The sequence below is a fragment of the Ammodytes marinus genome (genome assembly GCF_949987685.1).
Source record: "Ammodytes marinus genome assembly, chromosome: 2".
NCBI classification, from domain to species: Eukaryota; Metazoa; Chordata; class Actinopteri; order Uranoscopiformes; family Ammodytidae; genus Ammodytes; species Ammodytes marinus.
Window position 1 is genome coordinate 23,996,630 of NC_137231.1, and position 11,848 is coordinate 24,008,477.

The following is an 11,848-nucleotide window of genomic DNA, read 5'->3' on the forward strand; positions in this document are numbered from 1 at the left end:
TGGGTTCACTGTGTGCGTGTGTTTATGTATTAGCAAATTAAAGGCCCCATGGGAGATAGACAAACAAGAGCGTACTAGCAGAGCTTAATTTTCCTGTACAGTTGACACATAATAGCTACATTGACCCTTAATATTGAGATCTTCACAAAGTCGTCGGTGTCAGCTACACATTAGTAACAGAGTATTCATAGAGTTCTTTATTTTTTGTCCTTTTTTTCTTTTTATAGAGTTTGTTTGTTGTTTGAATGGAAATTAGGCCAGGCAAAGTAACCATTTTTTGGGCCAAAAAACCGACAAATTGTAAAATAATTTTTTTCAGCTCAGGGGCCTCATTTATCAAACTTTGCGTAGGATTTGCGTTAGAAGGTTGCTTTCGTAGGATTTAGGGCAGTGCGTGCGAAAGATATTTTCCGATTTATGAAGCAGTGCGCACTCACGTCCTACGCCTATTTCCCTTTATAAATCACAATCAACTCTAAATGTGGCGCAGCCTTTGCGGGCTTCACGTACCGCCCATATTTACCCATACATAGTCATCGACACGCCCGAATGAATATCATTTACTGAGTGCATGAAGGCGGTAGTGGCAATCGCCGACTGAAAGGGAAATGGAAAAATAAACTCCACACGGTGTGGATCACTGCGGTCACCCCGAAGTAGCCGTTGGAGAAGTGGCGAACAGGGAAAATATAGTTTGGTGGCAGTGTGAGCGTAAAGGCGATAGAGTGCAGCCTGTGGCGATCTCTGTGAACGCTGTGGCCGAAATAAAAAGAAGTGATCCGACATAAAAGTGGACGCAAACAAGTGCATATCCTCACTCACACAACAGTGTTTGTGCCACGAGCGGGGGGCACTGAGACCCCCCATGAGATACAGATTCGGAGAATTCATCCAGGGGCAGTGACGGGCGGCGGAGGGTTAATAATAAACTTCACAGTCCCTTTCAAAACACAATTGCGACGTGCTTAAACACAAAGAAAAACACATAAATAAAACGGACTAAAAGCCGTGAAAAAAATCACAGTAGCCTATGTGATGTACAGTAGGCTTATCATTAGTGTATGAAAAGGTGCACTCCTGTCTGCCTGACTGAGGCATCGAGAACAGCGTCAGTGTAAAAGTAATAGGCTGTATTCCACCTCAATATTATCAGAATTAATTCCACAACATGCAGATAGGTTATTCTTTAATAACTGCAGAGTTTATTCGAACGTTGCTATTTTGTTTTTATTTGCACTCATATGTCTCCGTTTGTAGGCTATTTAAGATCCTAATTCGTTTTGTTTTTGTTGGTATCACTCCATGGAAAAATCGGTCGAGGCATATTAATTGTAAGAATGGCTTTATCCGTTTTGCAAAGGAACTCCCGATGTATGACATGCATGCATGGCTTAATACGATTAATTTTACACAGACACATTCGTTCTCGTACTTCATTCATCTGCCGACTGGAGTCGCCAGTTCTCCTTTCTCCACTTTTTGTCCGTACGCATGGGTTATATTGTGCGTGGAACACCGCACTTCTTCCCGTCAAGTATACTTTTGATAAATCGCAAATGTTGCTTAGTGAGCCACGTACGCACTCTATTGTGCGTACGCACCGTTGATAAATGAGGCCCCTGATCATTTCTATGAGGTGTCCAGAACAACATACTAAAAGTCCTAAGAAATTCTACTTGAGGAAATATGTTTAATTCTCATCAATCCGAGATGTGTACCAATAAGGCGAGACACCAATAAATCCCAATAGGGCTATTTTTTTCCTTTAGTCCTATCAAAATGAAACTTTACACAATGAAAGTATTCATGAAAATGAAAACATTTTGTATTACAAGTTTCTTTGAAAATGAATTTTAATATGCAAATGAGTTAAACACTAATCGTACATGCCCAAAATAAACCCAAATAGGCTTAATGTTTTCCTTTACTCCTACCACAATAAAACTTTACATAGTAAAAGTATACTAGAAAAGTAACTTTTTTTGTATTACAAGTTTCTTTTTTAATGCATTTGAATATGTACATGAGCTCCACACATATTGAATATCCACTCATCCTACTGCCAATGGGTGATGGGAATGCTGCTTTTAGACTGGCCTCAAACCTGAAAAACTGCCTGGCTTACCTGCCAGGGGTATAACAGGTGCCTCTCATGAATTAGATTTGTCTCTTCAAATGCCACTGCACGCAATTTGATAGCACTACAACCAATCAGAGCAATGAACAATGTGACGTATTAAACCCCGTTCGTTTAGCGAACAGCGGGATTAACTGTTAAATTTAACTTTTGCCGTGGTCGTCTGCAAAACCGAACATTCCACTTACTTGCTAATGAAAGATTTGAGTGCCGTCTTCCAAATCGTAAAGGGTCGAGGCCAAAGCAGTCTCAAACTCAAACAACATATCCGCAGCTATCTTTGATGTTTACTATCACGGCTTCGACGGCGCACTGTCGTCATCCGTTTACGTCCGCCCCAGAGCACCATACATAGGGCTCTGGCCCGCCCATATCAGATAGAACCAATTGTAACGTAGCTCAGGATTTCTTGACATATTTAATGAGCTTCAATGGAGAGTGCCCAGACCAACAGGCGCAGCACATTTAATTTGCCAGCGCCTAGTGGCAGGTCTGGATTTCCAGGCTAGTGCCATTCCCTTTCCTATGCCAAATAGACGAGATGTAGAATCACAGCCTGAAATGGCATGGAGAAAGAGGAGATTGTCACACACCTTGGGACCAAGTAACTCCTTTGTCTACTTTATGCACCATATCCGTCTTATTTTTGTTGCTTTCTTTGGTTCTTGTGCCATAAACAGCTCGTGTGCATTCAGATCAGCATGAAGCAACAAAAGTTCTAACAAGTCTGTGTCATCACATATACTGAGACTGTGTCTTTTGTTCTGGCAGAGGCAATGGCAATTTGGAAAATGAGCACATCTGCATCGTGCTTTGCATGGTTTGTGATATACCATTTTTATCTTACAAGTTTCTTTGAAAATGTATTTTAATATGCAAATTAGCTATACACTAATCAAATATAGGCTACCCAAAATATATCCGCATAGGCTTAATTTTTTCCTTGAATGATCCAAGTGACTGCTGCAGATATTGCTGCGGTTGGTCGCATACACATTCAGTACTTTATATGTGAACCTATTGTGTATCAGCCACTGGCTCTGTTGCCAGCAGATACCAAAACATCACAGCTGGATGTTTTCTGGAAGACATCCCTACTCCTTCACTCTCAAAGGCCATTACGGTCTGGTATGATGCAGATCTTGCATCTTCTAGATGAACACCCTGGGAGAGCTTCAGTAACATTCCTTCCAATGATTGATCTTGATCCCAGTGATTAATCCTGCATATACTCAACATTGAGGTTTGTGGCAACTCAAGCTCTGCAGTATGATGTGACCCCTGTTCTGACGTTCGACCAACCCCTTCTGGAAAACCTTGACCATTATAAGTTAGTTCTAATACAAATGTCTTACTTTTCATTTAGACTTTCATTGTGTAAAGTTTTGATGTGGTAGGAGTAAAGGTTCAAATTAAGCCTATGCGGACATATTTTGGGTAGCCTATATTTGATAAGTGTATAGCTCATTTGCATATTAAAATTCATTTTCAAAGAAACTTGTAAGACAAAAAATTGTGTATCACAAACCATGCAAAGCACGATGCAGATGTGCTCATTGTCCAAACTGCCATTGCCTCTGCCAGAACAAAAGACACAGTCAGTAGGTGATGACAGACTTGTTAGTACTCTTGTTGCAAGTCTGATCTGTGGCAAGTCTGATCTGTATGGGTTCACTTTGGTGGGCCTACACTGACCTGGTTTGATCTCTGTTTTATCTAGTGCCACCCAATTTCTTCCCTAAAGATCTCTCATTACATTGGTCCATTTCATCACTCAATTTGGCCCACCTGATTATGTTTACCTGCTATTGAGCAGGTAAACATAACATATAAACATATTTCTTTGAAAATGAATTTTAATATGCAAATGAGTTAAACGCTAATCGTACATGCCCACAATAAACCCAAATAGGCTTAATTTTTTCCTTTACTCGTACCACAATACAACTTTACATAGTAAAAGTGTACTTGAAAAGTAACTTTTTTTGTATTACAAGTTTCTTTTTTAATGCATTTGAATATGTACATGAACTCCACACGTATTGAAGCAGGACCTATTGAGCAGGTAAACATAACCCTGAGCTGCATTGGTTAAATTGTTAACCAATGCAGCTCAGGGTTCACAAACTTTTGCACATGCAAAAGTTGGCAAATAATTTTTTTTTATCTGTTTTAACAATTGATTTCTGGAAAATAAAAATGTTGAATTGATAAACAAAAATCTGTTATTTCATATAAAAATACTGGTATTGATAAATAAAATTCATAAAGGCTCAAGGGGTTACTTTCAAGTAGCACTGTATGGTGCATAAAGTAGACAAAGGAGTTACTTGGTCCCAAGGTGTGTGACAATCTCCTCTTTATCCATGCCATTTCAGTCTCGTCTATTTGGCATAGGAAAGGCACTGAAAAAAGTAGAAAATTACACTAGCTAGGGGAGGGGTAATCTAATTCATGAGAGGCACCTGTTATACCCCTGGCAGGTAAGCCAGGCAGTTTTTCAGGTTAGAGGCCAGTCTAAAAGCAGCATTGCCATCACCCATTGGCAGTAGGATGATTGGATATTCAATAAGTGTGGAGCTCATGTGCATATTCAAATGCATTTAAAAAGAAACTTGTAATACAAAAAAAGTTACTTTTCTAGTATACTTTTACTATGTAAAGTTTTATTGTGGTAGGAGTAAAGGAAAAAATTAAGCCTATTTGGGTTTTTTTTGGGCATGTACGATTAGTGTTTAACTCATTTGCATATTAAAATTCATTTTCAAAGAAACTTGCAATACAAAATGTTTTCATTTTCATGAATACTTTCATCGTGTAAAGTTTCATTTTGATATAGGACTAAAGGAAAAAAATAGCCCTATTGGGATTTATTGGTGTCTCGCCTTATTGGCACACATCTTGGATTGATGAGAATTAAACATATTTCCTCAAGTAGGATTTCTAAGGACTTTTAGTATGTTGTTCTGGACACCTCATAGAAATTATCTGAGCTGAAAAAAAAATCTTTTACAATTTGTCTGTCGTAAAATGCTATTTTGCCTGGACTAAATGGGTACAATACAGAGTGTAGTCTGGGGTTAGTAACTAGCATGTGGAAAGGAAAGTCAGTGAAAATGGTTGCTCATTAGATCTCCTTGATCATTGTTGGAAATTGAGTGAGTTCAATTCAAACTAAACAATGGCAATATTTAACCATTCAAACTAAATTGCACTCATACATCCCTGTGGCATTTGAAATGTAAAATCTGTACTAACTTGGATTTCGCTGCCTTTATTTGTTGCCCAATCTCTCGTTCACTTACGTCAAAAAAGGACAGTTTGATCAAATGACAAACATGCGTCATAAGTCACATTCTATTATTTGCCTTTACTGAAAGTAGCCAAGGTGGCTTAGGGCCAATGTTACGTAACAAATGAAGCAACAGCCTTAATTGCTCCCACGAGGAACCTGTTTTATGTGAGGACATGATTACTGTGTGCCAGTCTGGCAGTGGCACATCCAGACTACATTTATCTTCATCTGATCATAATTTCATCCGATCAAAATTTGGCGAGACCTTTTAGTGATCATGGTGCAATAAAAAAATAACAGTCAGAACATTGCTTGGTGATTCATCTTCAGGAATAATATACAGGTTCAGCATCTTGTTCTGCAGATTCTGCAGATAAAGATTTGTGAATGCCAGAAATGCCACTAAATGTAACAGGCAATTATTATATGATACATACAACACTAAATTCTTTATCATTTCTGCAATGCAAGAAAGTTGCATAATTGCTGCTCTTTTACATAACATCATATTTCTTTATTTAGAAGGGACAGCGCACATTGATAAACATGAGCACCAAAGTTCAACATGTAAATGTGCCAGATTTAGCCATGCAGCCTAATTTTCACCTGTAGTCCCTGTAGGTAGATAGCTTAAAAGAAACATTAAGAAAAGAAAAATACAAAAATACAACACATAAACACAAAAACAAAATGACACAAGCACAGACAAGTAAAATTATACAATAATTTTTCCAACACATAACAGGTTGGTGACGTGTGAAAAATATGAAACAAGTAGCATACAGACAGATAAAAGTGCATGAACATATGGCACGATTAAAACAAATAAGCATTTAAAGAAAGACAAAAAGCACAGACAAGGAGCACAAGTGGCATGAATGCAGACAAAACACATAAGCACAAACAAGTGCATACAAACAAGGAGCATAAACTCAGACACAAACACAATTAGTAAACACAAAGACAAACACACTATCCCAGATTATTGTGGACACATATTTGATTTGTCACCAGTTTTTTATAGATTTTGAGAAGGATTTGAGTGATGTAATGTTCCTTAGTTATGTGGGTATGGTATTCCAAGTATGTGCTGCTCGATAGGAAAAGGCTGACTGCCCAAAATAACTTTTAAGATTTTATACAAGTAGAATGTCTGCAAACTTAATCATGTTTTCCCAGTTTAACAAATCATATTTTATCAAGATTTGACAATGGTGATATGAATTAGATTTTTTATCTAGCGTTTTCAAGGCCTGTTTGAAACGTGTTTCAACTGAGCGTAATGTGCTCCATCCTGCCTGTGACCAGCTGGTAAGACAGTAATTCATATGTGAGAAAATCATAGCATGAAGGTACAACCTTGAGGCCTCTGTAGTTAAATTATTCCTGATGTATCTGAAATTTGATAAGTTGAATTTGCTATTTTCCTTTTTAAATTAACGCCTTATATTTAACAGGGCAATGTCAAACATATAAACTTACCTTCAACTGCAAATTCCCACTTACTTTTTCAGACAGATTGCTTTTGGAAATGTTTGAAAAAGATTAAACATTTAACAGATTTTAACTTTTGACACTCGGGTGGCTTATAAAAGGGCTTACTTGCTAATGTCTAGTCAGAATTCATGGTTTGTGGCTGACATTGCTAACCTTGTGTTTGGCTGCATTTAACAACTTATTTGTTTTTGTGGTTGTCAATTAACACAAGTTGATTATTGATCCTTAAAAACCTACTTCACCGGTGGGAATATGAAGGTGTATTGAACTCTGAGATCCCATTTAGTATAAATGTGCAAAACAAATTGAAATTGGTTCATCCTAGCCTGAGAAAAGGCAGAAAGAGTGTTTTATGGTCTCACTGTCTAACCCTAAATTGTTAGGGTTTTTAGGGTTTTTTAGGGTTAGGTTAGGATTAAAGGGAAGACTGAGGGAAGAAAAACCTAATTCATTATATTATAATAGTGATTTTATAATGATAGAACGCCAGTTCCGTATGGGTGAAGTATTCCTTTAATGTTTCAACACCTGCGTCCTTTGGTGCTCCAATAGATTGGACAGACACTCTGAGCAGATGTTGTCAGTTCAGGCCTCTACTACGTACTACTAATATAACTCACCCATTGCAAGTTGCAGTTTTTGTGTTATTTTCCATGTGAAGGTTCTTCAGTCTACCTGTTGTTAATATGGAGTTTGAATGCACTAACTGTCACTGAAAAAAAAACAAAGCAGAATGCATGTAATTTTCCCAGTGGGATGACCTTGGGCCAGATGGAAGAAGCTACATAGATTTTGTTTCAATGAAATATTTGGAAGTGTCAGTTTTCATGTAGTGTATCTTTTGCTATTTAAGCGGTGTCTCCACAAGCATTTTTTTTTTAAATTCTCTTTGTTACTTTCTCCTCACCAGTAACCCGCTGTCCTCTGTTGGCCTAGCTGTAGAAGTCTCCATTATCAGTGGAGCAACTATATCTCGTAATGGAGATCATAAACCATAGTAGCAATTTTCCCACCGTTTCCACCCAACCTCTTCTTTGTTCTGGCAGTGCTAAAATTGAAAGTACAAAGTAGAGTCTGGCATAGTGTCCTGTGATGATAACAATTATAGACAGCGTTGTAGAATCTTCTAATATACCGATAGAGGCGGATGAGCTTTGATAAATTTACTTATCCAAGGGGCCTCAGTACATTGATAGCACTACACTCATTCATAGAGCGAACGGTGCATAGTTGTGCTATCATCACTGTGTGGCATGACAAAACATTGTTACGTCAGAGATAAAGCCCTTGCTCTGCACATTCAGGATCTTCTAGTATTTCAATTCATATTATTATTAACTACATATTTCAAATTTTTATACATAATTTATTTTTGATTTTTCATATATTTCCATTGGGGTGTGTATGTGTGTGTTTTCAATGGTGAATCAATCCAAACTTAAGATTAAAGGGTTAGATTACTCCTAAAAACAAACCAACACTGAACTGACCAACTACAAACTGGCCTTGATATTCATTACTAACACAAAGGTCAAAATCACAATATCTCCCTAACGCCCTGTTCTACAGAACCTTGGGAAATATCAAGTGTCACACCCTGTTTGCAACATTTAAATGAATTCGGCTTCTTTATTATCTTTCCGTAAACCAGCTGCAGTCTTGCTCCTTTCCAGAACTCTCAAGTTAATTTCACTTTCACTCTGATTCTATATCTTGTTCATTTTACATCTTCTAACTGGTAATTGCTCAAACTAACAGACTTCAATGGGAAGTTTGCTAAGATAAGTCACCATAAGCTAGTTGTCATACCAGACCAAGCAAACTTGTAGAAGCAATATCCCAGAGTGTAAGTGAATTGAGCAATGGTCTGTCTGTTTCTTCTTTGTGAATTCAACGTTTCATTTGTAGGAGGAAGAGAGCACTAATATATTTTTCATTCCATAGTTGCACTGCACAGTCCCACTTAAATTGAATGCATAAAACAAAAACATTGGGACTGACCATGACGTTGGAAAAGGTGAACAGTAGCTTTACCTGCTTTTTGCAAAAGGAATACTGCTTCAACTGAACACAAGTAGAGCTACAGTAGCTTACTCGAGAAACTGTTCCTGAACCGTGAAATTGTTACATAGTTTGTCCTCGGACATCACGAGACAGCCTTCACATATTGTCCCTGGACAACAACACAGTCTGATTCCGAATGATATAAACTCAAGTGAGCATATAACAGCTAACTGTATCAAGCAGGCTTTACAGTCCAAATCATTTTCTAATGTTACTGGCAGTTGAACATAAACTACACAAAAACAGAAGCGAATCAAAATATTGATGTGCCAAATGACAGCATTCTAAATAAGAAGTCTCTGAGCACATTCTTAACAAACAAAAAAAATCTTAAAAATCAAATGGCACTTCAAAGACATCACAAATGAAACCCTTTTCCTCTCCGTGTCAACTTTGGAGAGCTGTACTTTTGGCCCTTTTCCTGGTGTACAGAACACCATGTCCTCCTGTAACCCACAAAAATGATAATTTAGGCCCATTACCTTGAGAGATCTGGATACAGCACCAAGATAAACCATAAACAATTCAACTGAGTAAACAGGTTTTGGTGCTGCTAAGGGAGCTTACACTTACACAAAAGGTTTCTTCATCTAGAAAGCTGGTAGACCAAAATATTTTCTGGCACAATTGCACCCATGGACAGGCTGCATATTCGTATAACACATCATGTCAAGGCATATTGATTTTTATTAATTTAATAAGCATTAGTTCTAGGGGGCGCCCTTAGCTCAGTTGGTAGGGTGTCCCTACCATGGGCCTCGGCCAGCAGCGGACCCGGGTTTGATTCCAGCCTGCGGTCGTTCTCTGCATGTCACTCCCCTCTCTGCCCCATTTCAACTCAGTCTCTACACTATCAATAAAGCATAAAAATGCCAAAAATATATATATAAAAAAAAAAACATTAGTTCTCAATACTGCATGCATTTATGGCATAAGCAGGCCCAATGCAGGGCTCATGAAATGTGAAATGTACAGGTCAATAGTGGAAGTGACAATTTGGAATTAAGAGGCTCGGAACCCCATTTTTAAACTGTCATGTTTATTAAAAAACATACATTTAAGAGTAGTGCAAAATATCCTTACAGGAGCTCCACATTGTAAAATGTTTTATAAAAAGGGACAATTCAGAATCGAAATTAGTACACATTAAATATCTATCAAACATCTCTACATCTGCATTTACATTTAAAACATTTTTTATTTACCTCTGAGGTTTGATGCGTTCTCATGCGAAACAGGATCACATTGGGAGGAACTTGATTTGGAGACTTGAATAGGGACTTGATTCAGCTGGGGTTAGCTTGAACCTAAACCTAAAATACCAACTATACTGAATGAACTCTTTACAAAAACAGTGCAAAGTGTAAATACAAAAATAAACACACTGAATTGCTTTTTTTTTCTTCACAGTAACTAATATGTTCCTCTTATAGGAACTTTAACTGAAATTCTGCTTTGGCTTGAATGCAACAAGATGTTTCATTTACTTGTTAAGCTCTAAGAAGAAATTAATGAATTTGAAGATGTAAGAATGATGCTTCATCTTCCAAAAAGGTATACAGATACATTAAGACTTTTAAAAAGATGTATGGGGCGCCCTTAGCTCAGTTGGTAGGGCGTCCCCCCCATGGGCCTCGGCCAGCAGCGGACCCGGGTTCGATTCCAGCCCGCGGTCGTTCTCTGCATGTCACTCCCCTCTCTGCCCCATTTCAACTCTGTCTCTACACTATCAATAAAGCATAAAAATGCAAAAAAAATATCTTAAAAAAAAAAATATATATAGGGGAAGGTGGGGTGATTTGTGCAACTTTTTACTCAAAGTGATTTTAAAGTGAGGCCTTGACAGTTATGTCTCCAACTCAAATATGTACATATATTTCAGGATGTTGTGCATCCCTGGCAATAAAAACTTTGGATCTGGAATAAACTGTTTAAGAAATATAGCTTTCGGAAAAAAAGTTGTCTTGTCGCACAAATCACCCCACGTAGTGGGGTGATTTGTGCGTCATTGTGTCACAATGACAAAGTCACCATCATCATCTTTCTGGCCATCTGAACTCTCATCAGTGGTGTCGTTAAGTGGAATTGAGATGTCACTCTCTTCTGAGCTACTGTAGACAATCACTTTCTTTTGGTGACCAGCGTATACAGCCATGCCACTGGCACAACTCTCAGAAATGTACTTTGCACTAGTTGCTCCGTGCTTGTGGAACCAACTGCCACCTGACAAATGTGATTCCCCCTACATTTCTGCCTTTAAATCAAGGCTCAAAACACCAATGTACACCCTGGTGTTTCCTCCCCATTAACCTCTGCACTACTTACTTACCTCTGCACTACTATCTGTGTTTATGTGGATGTATGGGCTTTACGTCTTTTATTTTGGTTATTGTTATTTTACCTTCATTGTTTACCTACTGAATGCACTATGTACAGCACTTTGGACAGTGCAAACTGTCATAAATGTGCTTTTATAAATACATTTTACTTACTTACTTACTTATAACTCACCCAGGCCCTTGCGCACAAATCACCCCATCCCCAGAATTTTGGATAATAGGCATGATGCAGCAATTTAGGTTTGACATTGTGCTAACTATATAGACTCAAAGTGTAGCATACCAAAGCACTAAAACATGTGTCAAATGTTTTCAAACGTGTCTATAATTGTTCAGACACAATAATCAAAAAACCTTGATCATGGAAATTTTACTTTGAAAGGCAAAACACAGTTTTTTGAGCTTAAATGTGCTTATATCTTATTCCTTGTGTCTCCCTTCTTTACAGGATGAGTCAAATGGATGGCTCTTCTTAAATATGTGGTCACATTTCCAATTTCTTCCACGGTTTTCTAG